We start from the raw sequence: 15,661 nt of genomic DNA, 5'->3' as shown, positions 1-15,661 counted from the left end.
TTATGCTTGCAGGACCATTAACGAACTACGAATCATAAACCTTATAGTTTAAGACTCCAGTGGCATAATATACACTAGGGCAAGAGTTTTCAACTTTTTGGGAATCATTAACTCCTTTTTATTTTTATTTTTTACCATTTAACCATTTTTATTATTTATTATTATTTTTTGAGATGAAGCCTTGCTCTGTCACCCAGGCTGGAGTGCAATGAATGGTACGATCTTGACTCACTGCAATCTCTGCCTCCCAGGTTCAAGTGACTCTCCTGTCTCGGTCTCTCAAGTAGCTGGGATTACAGGTGTGCGCCAATACTTCTGGCTAATTTTTTGTGTTTTTAGTAGAGACAGGGTTTCATCATGTTGGCCACGCTGCTCACAAACTCCTGACCTCAAGTGATCCACCCACCTTGGCCTCCCAAAGTGCTGGGATTATAGATGTGAGCCACTATGCCCAGGCTATTTTATTTTTAATTGATAATAATATATATATTCATGGGTACACTCTGATATTTTTATATATGTATATATTGTGGAAAAATTAAATCAAGATAATTAATGTATCTATCACCTCACCTACTTATCATTTTTTGTGGTGAGAAAATTTAAAATCTACTCTTTTAGCAATTTTGAATTATACAATACATTATTATTAGCTATAGTCACCATGCTGTGCAGTATATCACTAAACTCTTTTTGTAAATATAGTGAAAGATGCCGGCCCTCTTCTAAGTAGGAAAAATATGTAATACATCAATACAGACAAAAATTTGTACACAATACTGGATTCTCAGACTGAGTAATGTCAATAGAGTATCATTTACTGAATACCAGGATACAATTTAAGATAAAAATCATGATAATTAATGAACATGATTCAAAAAATTTTAAATAGGTCTAACAGATATCCCTATTCTTCAGTGAGGGAAAATCTATCATCAAGTTCTTGGTTTGTGACACTGGCTTGGAGAGATGAAATGTTAGCTCGGAGATGATGACTATAGCTCATGCATTCTAGTATCCCTGAACACGTGACTTGTCTAAGTTTTGTAACTGATTATAATGCTGGATTTGTTTTAATTTTGCATATTCAATGTTAGAACTTTTCAAAGATACTCACATTGTATATATTAATATATGATTTATGTAAAAGAGTCTATACTTAAATACCCTGAAGGGGAGAATTAATTTGCATTCATCACACCTAAGACAAATAGTATGAGTTACTTTTGGAAATACTGTAACATACATTTGTTCAAGTTTCCGATAATAAAACTGCACATGGATACCAACACTAAGGCCAAATCAACAAAATGAAAGGCACATAATTGAATTGTGAGTATGTTGCCAACTTAAAGTTTGACATTTATAATAAAAATTAGGAAAATTTGATAAATTTTCTCGTTGATATCCAATAAATGTTTTACAGGTGAATGTGCTGATTGTTATAGTCAGAACCCCTTTTATTAGATAACCAGCAATGAAAAGTAGCATATATATTCAGACCACTTTGGGCATTTTTATTGCCCAAACCCCTCTTCTAAGTTTATGAATCTCCCATAATATTTTCATATATAATTTTATACCAGCACGTGGTTATACTATTTTGAGGAAGAAAACCAAACCTTTTGGCTTTGTAATCTATAATAAGGAGTTAAATGTACTAAGGAAACAAAAGCTTTTTCTTGTGATAAAGAATTGTCTGCTGCTTCTGTGGTGTTATGTAACAAGAACACAAATAATAAAAATATTAATAATAAATCTGACTAACTTATTTATAGTGCATTAACAACTGGACAATTGGAGGGAAACACATAAAGCAGGAAAAGTGTCCTCTAGCTATTTTCTCTATAGACTAGCATTGCTTATTTTTTTTTAATCTAAGAAATTTTATTGCTCAGAACCTTCCCTCCCTGGGCAATGGCAAAAGCTTCAGAGACCAGCCCTTGGAGACAGAGTCAGAGGCACATGGTTGGAAAAAAAGAGCGAGCCTCTGGCACATTTGGTCCATTGCCGCGTGTGGGTATGGCAGGGGGAGAGGGGACTCTAGAAGGCCCTGCATCTAGGGCCTTCTAGGGACCCAGATAGGCCTCCTTGGGCAAGGCTCACATGCCAAAGCAAAGCAGACAAGGCCAGCCAGGCTTGGGGTGAGAGCTCAGTGCCTCAGCCTTGCCCTGGGGTTCTTGGACCTTCCAGAAACTGAGCCACATCAGGCCCATGTTGATGGCATAGGTGGTGATGCAAATGATGCAGAAATCATAGAGCACGAAGAACAGCATCCAGACCAGGTAGACTGAATCAGCGAGAGACACCGGGGATCTCAGCAGCAGCAGGACAGAGGCCCAGAGTGTCCTCAGGCAACCAACCTAACAACAGCTGTAGCGTGTAGAAGATGCAACCGAATATGCTATTGGATTGATTGAGGATGCTGTACTTTCCCAGCACGTGCTCCACCAGCCCGAAGCCCATGCCCCACCAGGAGAAAATGGGCGAACAGCTGATGGCGGTGTCCACGTCGCAGAGCGCGTGGTAATACGGGTCCCATGGGCGCGCCGCCTTCACGTGCAGCGCGTAGAGCGAGAGCACTAAGTCAGCCAGGCAGAGCATGAGCCGCACCCAGCCAGGGCTCCCCCAGGTGCTGCCCACATCTCCAGGTCCCGTCTGAGGCGCCCACGGAGAAAACCAGCCAAGGAGCAGGGATGGGGCGGGGCCTAGCATTCCTTTTCTTCTGATTAACAGATTTGTACGTGAATGAGAAGAATAGTTAAATTGTTTAGAGCTTTAAAGTTTTCTTATTCAATATTGAAGTTTAGGTTTTTGGTATTAGACTGCCAATTTATAGGGAATTTTTAAATAGAGAAGGAATAATTGTAGCTATTCCTGGGAAAGACTGTTAGTATTTTTTAATTCACAAATTAAAATTGTAACTATGATATACAAAATAATGTTTGGATATATGTATACATTTTAAAGTCACTAAACTAAGGTAATTCACATAATCATTACTCACATATTTATCATTTATTGTGGTTAGAACATTTGAAATCTGTGGTATCGATTTTTAAGTATACAATACATTGTTATTAATTATAATCGCCATGTTGTATAATAGATCTTCTGATTTTATTCCTCCAATCTAACTGAAATTTTGTATCCTTTGACCAACATCTCCCTAATACTTGCCTCATCCTTAGTCTTGGGTAACCACCATTCTACTCAATATATCTATGAGTTCAAGCTTTTTAGATTCCACATATAAATGAGATTATGTAGTACTTGTTGTTCTATGCCTGCCTTATTTTGTTTAGCTTAGAGTTCTCCTGGTTCAGCCACATTGTCACAAGTTACAGGAATTCCTTATTTGTTAAGGATGAATAGCATCCCATTGTGTGTATGTACCACATTTTCTGTATCCATTCGTGTCGATGAACACTTAGGTTGAATCTGCGTCTTGGTTATTGTGAATACTGCTGCAATGAACATGGAAGTGCAGATCTCCCTTCGACATATTGATTTCATTTACTTTGGATATATACCCAGAAGTGGAATTATTGGTTATATGGTAGATGTATGTTTAGTTTTCTGAGGAACCATCATACTGTTTTCCATAATGGTTGTGCTAATTTATCTCCACACCAACAGTGTGAAAGGGTTCCTTTTCTTCACATCTTCACCAACATTTATCTCTTGTCATTTTTTTTTTAAATAAAAAGTATTCTGACAGATGTGAGGTGATATCTCACTGCAGTTTTGATTTGCATTTCTCTGATGATTAGTGATGTTGAACATTTTTTCATATACCTGTTGGCCATTCGCATGTATTCTTTTAAGAAATGTTTTTCCAGGTTCTTTGCTCATTTTTAAGTGGATTTTAAAAAGATCCCAGATAACCAACGCAATCTTGAACAAAAAGAATAAGGCTGAAGGCATCACATTACCTCAATCTACTCAAAGACCTCACAATCTACTGCAAAGCTATAATAATCAAAAGAGCACAATACTGGCACAAAAACAGACATATAAACCAATGTAATAGAGAGCCCAGAAATAAATCCATGCATTTACAGGGAAATGATCTTCAGGAAATGTGTCAAGAACACACAACTGGGTAAAGGCATTCTCTTCAATAAATGATGTTGGGAAAACTGGATAACCACATGCAGAATGAAAGTAAACCCATATCTCAGCTCATACACCATAGTCAACTAAAAATGGATTAGAAAGTTAAACATAAAACATGAAATAGAAAAACGAAAAAACTACTAGAAAATAAAACGTAGAGAAAAAGCTTTTTGACATTGGTCTTGGCAAAGATTGTTTTGGATACAACCCAAGAGCACAGACAACAAAACCATAATTAGACAAACGGGCTTGCATCAAACTAGAAAGCTTATGCACAGCAAAGGAAACTTCAGAGTGAATAGAAAACTTATAAAACAGGAGAAAATATTTATGAACCATACATCTTATAAGAGGCTAATATCTGAAACACATAGGGAACTCAAACACCTCAATAGCAAGATGTCAGTATTTTTAGCACATAGATACATTTAAGGGTGAACATGTGTTTTAAAGAGGGACGCATCAAGTTTTGCTGTACATCTTAATTTTTTATAGTATTCTTTGCTTGTTTATTATACAGTTGACCCTTGAACAATATAGGAGTTAGGTGCACCAAACACCCGTGCAATAAGAAAATCTGAGTATGTCTTTCGATTCCCCAAAACTTAACTGCTAATAACCTACTGTTGACCAGAAGCCTTACTGGTAACATAGTCAACTAACATATTTTGTATGTTATGTGTATTATATTCTGTATTCTTACAATAAAATAAGCTAGAGAAAATAAAATATCATTAAGAAAATCATAACGAAAAGAAAATATATTTACGATTCATTAAGTGAACGTGGATTATCACAAAGGTCTTCATATTCATCATCTTCATGTTGAGTAGGCTGAGGAGAAAAATGGAAAAGGAACATTTGGTCTTGCTGTTTAATGGGTGTCAGAGGCAGAAGAAAATCCATGCATAAGTAGATCCACGCAGTTCAAACCCGAGTTGTCTAAGGGTTAACTGTACAGAAAAACATACGTAAAATGGTCTATTAAATAATAGAGCAAGATTATCTCTATTAACAAAATCTAAGACCTGAAGATAAATCTAAAAGCATCAATTTCTGCATTTCCATGTTATATGAAAAAAATTCTTACTCATATAAAGTGGTTGAATATTAGATGAGAGTTTAAGTCAGTGATTTTATTCTTGGAAGAATCACTGTGGAATACTAAGAAGAAGTGTTTTAAAAAAAAACTTAGTATCTGTGCTTCCATGAACCTCCATTTTTCATAGATTTGAGCTACCATTATTATTTTACCATCTGATTTTTTTTGACATTCATGCAGCAAACATTTGAAATGGGACATTATATCTTGAAAGGATAGATGGCTAAAAAAAAATATGCGATCCTCCTCTCTTCTTTTCACAGTAATCACAGCTTGGCCTTTGATCTGACTTGAGATTCTTCACCTTCTCTACAACACAGTGGGAGGAGGCTTTTTCGGCTGGAATTAAGTAGGGCAAGATGCCATGTGGTAGTAATAACTGCTTCCATCTCTCCTAATGTGGAGTCTTTAGATATCAACTATTTGATAAAGACAGATGTATAATACATTTTCTGGATTTTATCTCCTTTTTTTTCTGCCTGTTAGCATATTATTCTTTTCTTTAAAAATTTCATGTCGGTGAACAAGAACAGATTATTTTACAGAAAAATTTCGAAGAGTTTTTTTGTAAAGATGCACCCCTAGTGACGAAGTGTTTGTGCCAAGAATGATAAGGGTAGTTTCCCTATTGTTCACACAGCAGGTTGCCATCTTTTCCTTCTTACTAGGGAAAGGTCTTATCCTTAGCAATGCTGCATGAGTTGTTCAGTTACTTGGCAACAATCATAAAAAAAACACAAGCAGTAAAGGGCTCATCATCAACATCATGACAAATAGTAGTGCCTCAGCTGGCTTTAATGGCCATATGGAGACATTAAATTTCTTGTTTTCAAGAATTAAATCCATTGCATATGATCAGATTAAGCCCTGGTACGTGCAAAATTTTGAAACATTTCAGCTGTTGTATTTAAACTAGTATGTAGAAAAAAGTGAATAAATATGAGGCACTTGCCTGAATAAACAAAGCACCCACAAGGTACAAGACAGACATAGATTTTTTTCTAATTTCAATATCAAAACACATATTTCAGGCACACTCTTACAATCATGGACAGTTAATATTGTGAAGCAATCTACTGTATGTATGATAATGCCTGTTGTTAAGGAATTAACAAATAGAAAGAAATATTTCCTTAAGAAATATTTCCATTAATAAGCAAAGAGTTAAAACCAATCAGAATGTGGGGGAAATCCAATATGTCATCCAAACACTAACAAATGAAAATACCTGTAATAAATGTGGAAAACATAACCATACTGAATGCAGGAGGGAAAAGAACTGACCTAAATAACTTTGGAAAACAGGAAGTTGATGGAATACTGTAAGAATAAAGACAAGAAGAATTGTGCACAAGTGCTGTTATCTAGTCAGTAAATGTGTTTATTATGAGGGTATTAGGGTAGATATCCTGAAATGAGTTTGTGTCTACTAGAATTGCATGAATAAGTAAATATGTAGTAGATAATAAAAATTGGGTGCCTTACTGCTGTAGAAGGCAACTACAATTAAAGAAAGGGAAAAGACTAAAATGATCCCTGTGATGTCAAATTGGATCTGAGGTATCAGTATGAACTCATTATGCATATACATACACAGGTATATAAAAATATATATGTGTGCATATGGGCTAATATACAAATATTTCTTAGTCCTGTCTGCTGAGAGGCGTAGAAACAATAACGCCCCTGTAGTAATTAGCATACCTGGTGCCCAGATCTTGGTTTCTGAGCACCATGTCTCTATAAAGGAATCACAGATCCTTGGAAAAGTGGTTTGTTTCAGGGCCTGGGTAGAGGAAATCAAAAGGAGCTTGAAACACCTTGTGGTACCAGAAAAGTGAAAGTTCTCAAAAAATACGGGAGGAGGTTGTTGAAAAAGCACAGAAGCCAACCTGAAGGAACTCCTAATGGCCAAAGCTTTGAGCAACAAAAAAACTAATGAGAGTATCAGATAATAACCCAAATATTAAAATAAATATTCATAAACCAATGGTGATGATAAATAAATAATTGATTAAATAAGTATATGGAAGAGATTCAATAGCTTTCCCTTGTAGTGAAATTGCAATTAATAAATGCTTAAAGAAGGAGGGAAATAGAAGTAATCACTAGGCAGATATTACAGTGGTGATTATTGCATACATAATCCATTAAAGGATGCTAGAATCAGTGGGCAAGGGGCTGGGGGAGAAGATATTTGTATGGCCTCAAAGTATTTCTCCTAAGATATTTGTTCACTATAGAAAAAATAATTATAATTTTACATTGGAAATTTCCAGGAGAGACCACCTAGATGAGAAGACCAAGGTCAATGTCACCAGTAATAAAACATATTGACATCATGAACTCTGTGATATGGAGCATGGAGAAAGGCAAGGCACCATTTCCATGATTCTTTTTTCAATTTGTGCCTTGTACAAATTGACTCCAGTCTAATAGTGAGAATATACAAGGCACAAATTGAAGGACATTCAGCAAAATAACTCATCAATACTCTTCAGGGCTATCAAGATCATGAAAAATATGGAAAGGCTGAGGAACTGTTGCAGATTGTAGAAATCCAGGAAAAAATAAGTAAATGGAATGTGGGATCCTTATTGAGACTCTTAAAAGGACATTACTGGAAAAAATGGTGACGTTTGAATGAGACAGTTAATTTGGTTAATGCTCTTATGACAATGTAAATTTTCTGGTAATGGTAATATTATGGGTTGTTTAAGATATGAACATTGGAGGAGGCTAAGCAAGGAATATATTAAAACTTTATGTTCTATTTTTGCAACTTTTCTGTAAGCCTAAAAGTAGTTAGAATTAAATGTTTTAGAATTTGCTATTATAAAACAAATTCAGAACTTCCACTTCTAGTTGCTATAAATGACTGCAAAAATAGGCAAAATATATGAAGTAACGGTTTTCATACACTGGAAAACAGTCAGCAAAGAATTATGATTCCTGAAAGAAGGAAACTAAGTGAAATAAGCCTCCAGATAACCCTGGATTTTTGCTTGAAGGCAATATCTAAATTGTGGGGCAAGGAGGACTAACCAAAACAGAGCACAAGGGACTTACTGAACTGATGACACAGTGATCAGAATTTGGGAATAGTCAGAATGCTGGAATTTGCAGGGCAGGTTGTTGGAGAAAAATGAGCTACATATAATTAATGCTCCAGAAATCTGCAGAATGGCCCTCTTTGGTCTTTCACTGAACACTAAATTGCTCATGTGAAGGGCAGGACTTCATGAAGCTGGGCAAAGAGCAACTACTAGGTGAATAAAAAAATAATTATAGAGATCAGTGAGCTGAACATCTACTGGAACACAAACATGGCTGGGATATTTTGATATTAAATAGCCAAAGGGAGGAGTCTTCTTTGAGAACACAAAGCAAGGTAGTAGAGCTTCAGAAAAGTCTCAGTCATAAAAATAGAGTGAATGTAGTCCAAGAGTGATGGCTACCACAGACCATCCTTAGTAAAGCTTTAAAATGGGCCTAGAAAAGAGTAGCCTGATATGCAAATGAATTAACTGCTTTCCTAGCCGTTTTATTAAGGAAAATAACAAGATACAGTCACTCACAATTTAGCATCCATAATGTCCAATATACAATAAAAAGACTAGGTGTGCAAAGAACTATGATGATGTGATTGGCAAGATGAAAAAGATAAATTGTAATTAGGAGAAAAATCAGAGATGACAGAAATAGTAAACAAATACTTAAAAATATCTGTTACAAATGTGTTCAAGGATTTTAAAAACACAAGATTTTTGAAGAAACAGCTGAACAATTCCAGTAAATAAACTGAAAACACAAAAAGAAGCAAAATTATTCCACTGATAGAAAATAATTCTTACCAAAATTATGGCTGGCTTTTCTTATAGAAATCAACAAGCTGATTCTAAAATGTATATGAACAGTTAAAGGAAATAGCCATGAGTCCTGAAAAAGAAAAAAAAGTTAGCATACTTATGCCATTTGACTTCAATACTGACAATAAAGACACAGTAATCAAACCAGTGATTATCCTAAAGATAGAAAAATATATTAGCAAATCAAAATAGAGAATCCAGAAATAAAATCAAATTTACATTATCCATTAATTTTGTCATTTCCAACTAATTAGTCTTCATTTTGATTCTATTTATGCTGAAAATGTGTGATCTGATATTGTGGATCATATTATTTCAATTTTTGTCTAATTTATTGTGATTTTCTTTGTGATCTTTATAATATATCATTGTACCATGGGTCTAATTAAAAGCTTGTGCATTCTCTATTATAATAAAGTTCAATATATGACTGTTACATCAACCTTATTCTAATATTCAGATCCTTCATGCTCTTATTTTTAGTCTATTTGCTCTGTCGTAGTTGACAGCAGTGAATTAAATCTTCCTACTACTAAAAAATTCAATCAAAGTAGCAAATAAATTTATTGGGAAAATGAATATCTTCAGTGAATGGTGGTAGAACAACTTGATGAACATGAACTTTGGCTATTATCTAACTCAATACAAAAATTAATTTGTGTTACATCATAGACTTAAAAGCAACAGCTGAAATTCCAGCTTCTCAAATGCAAGATAGCAGAATATCTTCATGTGCTGAGAGTAGTCAATGATTTCTTAAACAAAAGCCACAAAATATTAACAATAAAAGGAAAAATGATAAAACACAATTAAACAAAATTGTAAAAATCTGTTCAATAAAACATATAATTAAGAAAATTAATAAGGAAGTTACAGACTTAAATATGATATGGATAATACCTATATCTGACAAAATACTTATATCCAGAATATGTAAACAACAATAAAAAGAAAATTAACTAATAAAAATAGAAAAAATATTTTGAAGAGGCACTTCACAAAAGAAAGATAAATACAGCGCATATAAGTCCTTGTAAAAGTATTCAAGCACATCAGGAGCATTCAAATTAAAACCCAAAGAAGACAAGACCATTCACCTACTAGAATGACTAAAGTTTAGAAAACTGTGAAATGACCAAAACTCTGATAATTTGTATGAGTATTGCAGCAATTTTTAAAATTGTTTCAGCAGTTTCTTACAAAATTAATCATACTGCTAGCCAGAGAAATAAGAGTTGCCCTACAATGGAACAAATATGCAAAGACAAAAGATTTATTGTAGAAAATAGTGGGTGATAATGGAGGAGCACCTTGAAAGAAAGTACTGAAAGAAAAAAAAAAGTCAACTTAGAATTCTATACTGAATGAAAATTTCATCAAAAACAAAGAGAAAATAAGAAAATTTTTCAGAATTACAAAACATGGAAGAATTAATCACCAATAGATGTACAATAAAAGAAATGTTAAAGAAATTCCTCAGGCAAAAGGGAAATGATACCAGTTGGAAATCTGGATTTATATAAAGAAATGAAGAGCACTGAAAATGGTAACTACATGGGTAAGTATAAAAGATTTCACTTAATATTTAAATGCCTTTAAAAGATAATTGGCTTGGCTCAAGCCTGTAATCCCAGCACTTTGGGAGGCCGAGGCGGGTGGATCACGAGGTCAAGAGATCGAGACCATCCTGGTCAACATGGTGAAACCCCATCTCTACTAAAAATACAAAAAATTAGCTGGGCATGGTGGCGCGTGCCTGTAATCCCAGCTACTCAGGAGGCTGAGGCAGGAGAATTGCCTGAACCCAGGAGGCGGAGGTTGCGGTGAGCCGAGATCGTGCCATTGCACTCCAGCCTGGGTAACAAGAGCTAGACTCCGTCTCAAAAAAAAAAAAAAAAAAAAAAAAAAGATAATTGGCTGTTTAATCCAAAAGTATTAACATTTTATGTTAAAGTATATTCCATATGTAGAAGAAAAACATATTACAACAGCCCAAAGGGCAGAAAGAAATGGAATTATACTCTTTTCTTAAGTGCTTCTGATTATTATGAGTACCAAAGGGTATGGCCAATTCTTTCCACTTAGTACCCAAAGACCTGGTGACTATGCAAGCCAACAAATACTAGGCCTCATAGAAGAACCCCTCTGGCTTGTGATATTAAAGGAAATTTAGCTACACATCTGTAATAGATTTGGTTGACACTGAGCAATGTGAGCATCAGTCAAGGCCATTGTATGCCACATTTGGGGGCAGAAATGACAGATAAAAGCAAAGGTAAGCAAGCACCCTGCACTTGCTGAGGGACTGCACACATGGACGTGAACTGAGAAGACTTTCAAAAGAAAGAGACATGGGTGACAAGAAATCCAACCATCCTCTTAAATGATAAAAGGATACTAGGTAAAGGGGGTACCAGAGGTCTCTCTTCCACAGGAGAGTTTGAAACAGGTCTAGAAAGAGAATGGAGACAGGGGTGGGTTGGGGTCAGCACGAAGGCAAGTTCTGTGCAAATTACTAATGAGGATGGTGGGTTGAAGAGAGGGCAACCAGTCCTTTGCTGAAAATAGAAAAGAGATGAGTGGATAGGAGGATAGAATGTGCTTGTGTGTGTCCAGGTGGGGGAGGGGTGGATAATGAGGGGTTTGAAAACAAGAGATGGGATGGCAAGGTAGGCTGGGCATGCACGGGTAGGTGGCCACATTTCTACAGTGCTGGAGAGCGAAGCAGCAAATTTGGCATACAATGTATTGGGTAGAATGGGACCCACACAGATAGATGTCTGTGCAGGAATGTCAAGTCCATGTCTGAGGAAGAGTCTTCTAGAACCAAGCTTTCCCAGTAGTGCTTAGGGAACCCCAATGATGTGTAGGTTTAAGTGACCACAGGCCTGGGTGCGATGAAGGGGTGCCAAATAGACAGGACAATTGGCTTGCAGTTCCCCTACCCAGACTTCTCTGCTTTCAAGTCAGAGATTTGATTTATGAAGAAGGCTTAAGTTGGAATACGAGGTCCCACATCTAAAATATTGACAACTGTGGTATAACAGTTGTATACAGAATATATCATGGAATCCTGGCATTTGGGGACAAGTGTTCTATAAACTTGGTGATCTCTCTCCCCAGGTCCTCATGTTTCTCACTAGCTGAGAGTATCCTGTATACACCCATTCCCTAGGACCTGGTGATTCTGATCAACTCTTTCCTCTTCAAAGTACAGGGAACTATCTTCTTGATGTTTCAGAATGTTGAAGCATGTCCAGAAAAATCCTGGTACCCAAGACATCACTAAAGGAATCCCACTTTCTTTGGATGAGGGATTAAGTTAATTTTCTGCTCAACCTACTTAGAAAACAAGGAAATTAAAATAAAAGTGAGATCATATATTATCACCCAAAGGTTTGACCAAAATTTAAAAGGTTGATAAAATGCCTATGAGAGTGCACATTTTTTTTTTTTTTTTTTTTTTTTGAGACGGAGTTTCACTCATGTTACCCAGGCTGGAGTGCAATGGCGCGATCTCGGCTCACCGCAACCTCCGCCTCCTGGGTTCAGGCAATTCTCCTGCCTCAGCCTCCTGAGTAGCTGGGATTACAGGCACGCACCACCATGCCCAGCTAATTTTTTGTATTTTTAGTAGAGACGGGGTTTCACCATGTTGACCAGGATGGTCTCGATCTCTTGACCTCGTGATCCACCCGCCTCGGCCTCCCAAAGTGCTGGGATTACAGGCTTGAGCCACCGCGCCCGGCGAGAGTGCACATATTATACATTAATATGTAAGAATATGAATTGATGCAGCTTTATTAGAACAGAATTTCAGAAATATTAATAAACATTTACAATGATCACATTTTTTCCCACTTTAATACAATTTACACTTTGCTGTGTCTTTCCTGTAAGAAAACATGCATATTTGCCCAAGAATTCATGGTCAATGATATTAATATCAGTTCTACAAATGACAGCAACAAATGGGAAATAACCAATGTGTCCATCTGGAGGAGACTGGTCAAATTATTTATGGCACATACACACTTTAGAATTCTAGGGAGTAGTTAAAAGAGTAAGGTGGATCTATATGTACTCTCACAGAAAGATTTTGCATTTATTTCATTCAGTGAAAATGGCAGGAGGAAAAACGCTATGTACACTGTTATCCATCTATGTTATATGTTAAAAACTCATAATGTACTTTTTACAGCATATTATGGAAGGAAAAGCCTAGAATATGTTTTAAAACAACAAACATTATTAATTGTGATTACTTCGGAGGAGAGAGATGAATTTTGATGAAATGTAGTAACTAGGGGGAATTGTGATTTATGCATATTGTAGAATTTTGGGACAGTGAGAATATCTGCACTATCACTTAAAACCACAATTTTCCTTAGGAGTAAACAGAAAGGCAAGGGGAAGTGGAATAATGTTGAATTATTTCTTCTTTTCCTATCAAAGCTAGCATAGCTGCCATGGAACCATTTTCTAGTCACCTAGAGACTCCTGTGTTTTTAGAGATTTAGCCACAGTAGATGTTTGCTTATACACTGATTCCCATGGTCTTTCCTCACTGACTACCTATGGAGGAGGCTTTGATTTTGGACCACCTAGGTGAGCTCACTAACTGGTGTATGTGTTCAGAGGCCAGTTCAAATAATTAACTCCATTAAAATTTGACCTCAAACCTCAGGATCATTTCCAAAATCTTCTCTCTAGCCTCCGGGTTATAAAGCAAGAATCAGTAGATTCTGTGCCAAATCAGACTTTCCCTACTAGCGGATATGAAAACACTGTGAGTGTGTTTTCCAGATGCATCCAGAGAGATGAAGAGGTCTCTAAGCTTCACTGTTTTACGTGAACAATTACAATGCAAGGAAGGGGCTTCTTCTGTCAAGGGGGTCCACAGTAAAGGGCAGCTGGAGTGTCAGCTAAGTCTTGGAGAAGGCAGGTGAGTCTGGGCTGTGTGTTCCTCTAGGAGCGGGTGCAGGCTCCAGAGAAGGACGCAGTGCAGCTGACCAGCAGGTCAGTTCCACTTTGGACAGGAAAGCACACTGGGGAAGACCCAGAGGAAGGGCACAGTAGTGTGGGAAAGTGCAGGACTGAACTCATGTGAAGGGACCAGGACAGAGTCAGCCCTGGAAGAATCTGGGGCTAAGAGAGGGAGGACTTCAGGCCAATGAACCCCACAGACAGTCCCAGATAGTGTCTGATTGTCATTCTCCCTTTCCTTTTTTTCAGACCTGCTTTTAGTGCTTCAGCCACAGGATCTTTATTTTGATTGTCTGAGAGACATCTTGGAGTACTGAGAAGAGAAATGAATTAATAGACCCAAGAGCTGCCTCAGGCTGGGAGGAGTGGAACAGTGTGAGCTCCAGAGGAATTTAGACCAGGAGTCTAGTCCCATCCTGTCACTTACTAGCTGTGTGAAGTAGACATATTACCCAATTCTATGAGCATTGATCTCCTCATTGGTGAAGTGGGTTTGATAAGCCCTGTCCCCTAGGACTGTTGGACTGTGTTGTGTGTGATGTATGTAAAGCACCTGGCACAGTGACTGGTGTGCATTGAGACATTAAACAGTGACATTTATTACCATGATTTTTTTTTTTTTACCCTCGGTGATACCGTCTCTTCAACTGCGATATTTTTGGTTATGGTTTTGTTTTTTAATCCACAAAAAATGAATGTCCATGAATATACAGCGCTGTAGGACACAGAACACCAAGTTAGTCAAAAATTCTATCAAGAAAGAAAGGAAAGAAATATGGAAAGAAAGAGAAAAAAAAGTCAGTAAGTCTTCCTCCTTTCAGGGTATATTTAATTTGAATGTTGGGGAATTCTCCCCATCTGGATGTAACTCAATGTTCCTGGAATATATGTCAAAATTCAACTCTTTCCCTCCCTTCCACTTGCCCTTTGATCCAAACTACCCCTTAATTGTCATTCATTTAGTTTCTATCAAAATATAGCCCTCCTTTAATTTTCAAATTATACTGAAGTTAAACTGTACCTAGTTAAAATGCTCTTTGAATGGACACCCCAACCCAAGGCAAAAAGTGCCAGCACAATGGCCTTTGGGCATCCCACCTGCCTTGTGGGCATCAGCCCTATTTCTCAGAAAATGGCTGGAGATGAAGTGCATAGAACACCTAGTTTTTGCACTGGGACAATAGCATAGGGTATTTTTCCATCCCTGAACTAGGTGGAGAACTACTTAAAGTCAAAAGCTAAAGGCAGTTCTCCATTCTAGACTGTCTCTTAACTCTGAAGTTCACCACCAAGGATCCTGCACCTCTCACCACTCTGATCTGCTCCTCTGATCCACCATGCAGCTTAACTTAAAATTACCTCCCATTGAGGGACTTGAAGTTTTCCAAAGTCCCAAATTGCCTTGCCTCAGGGCATTTACATTTGACTACTCACCTCTGGACTTCCCCTTTTCCAGCTCCCTCCAGCATACATTTTTTTCATTTGTCTTTTATGTCTTATATGATATCTCACCGTCTTCTTTATATGATAGCTGTTACTGACTCTAAAATTTTATGGACAGGGGCTTGGACTTTTTTTTTTTTTT

General features: G+C 36.9%; 1 pseudogene; it reads right to left on the bottom strand.

Annotated features, from left to right (window-relative positions):
* Positions 1 to 2,102: 2,102 nt before the first annotated feature.
* LOC116556595 lies at positions 2,103 to 2,715 on the bottom strand (annotated as a pseudogene).
* Positions 2,716 to 15,661: the final 12,946 nt, after the last annotated feature.

Source organism: Sapajus apella, unplaced genomic scaffold (assembly GCF_009761245.1).
Source record: "Sapajus apella isolate SASKATOON/1434 unplaced genomic scaffold, GSC_monkey_1.0 scaffold17, whole genome shotgun sequence".
Taxonomy (NCBI): Eukaryota; Metazoa; Chordata; class Mammalia; order Primates; family Cebidae; genus Sapajus; species Sapajus apella.
The sequence above is the reverse complement of the archived record's forward strand: the minus strand, read 5'-3'. Positions and strand labels throughout refer to the sequence as shown.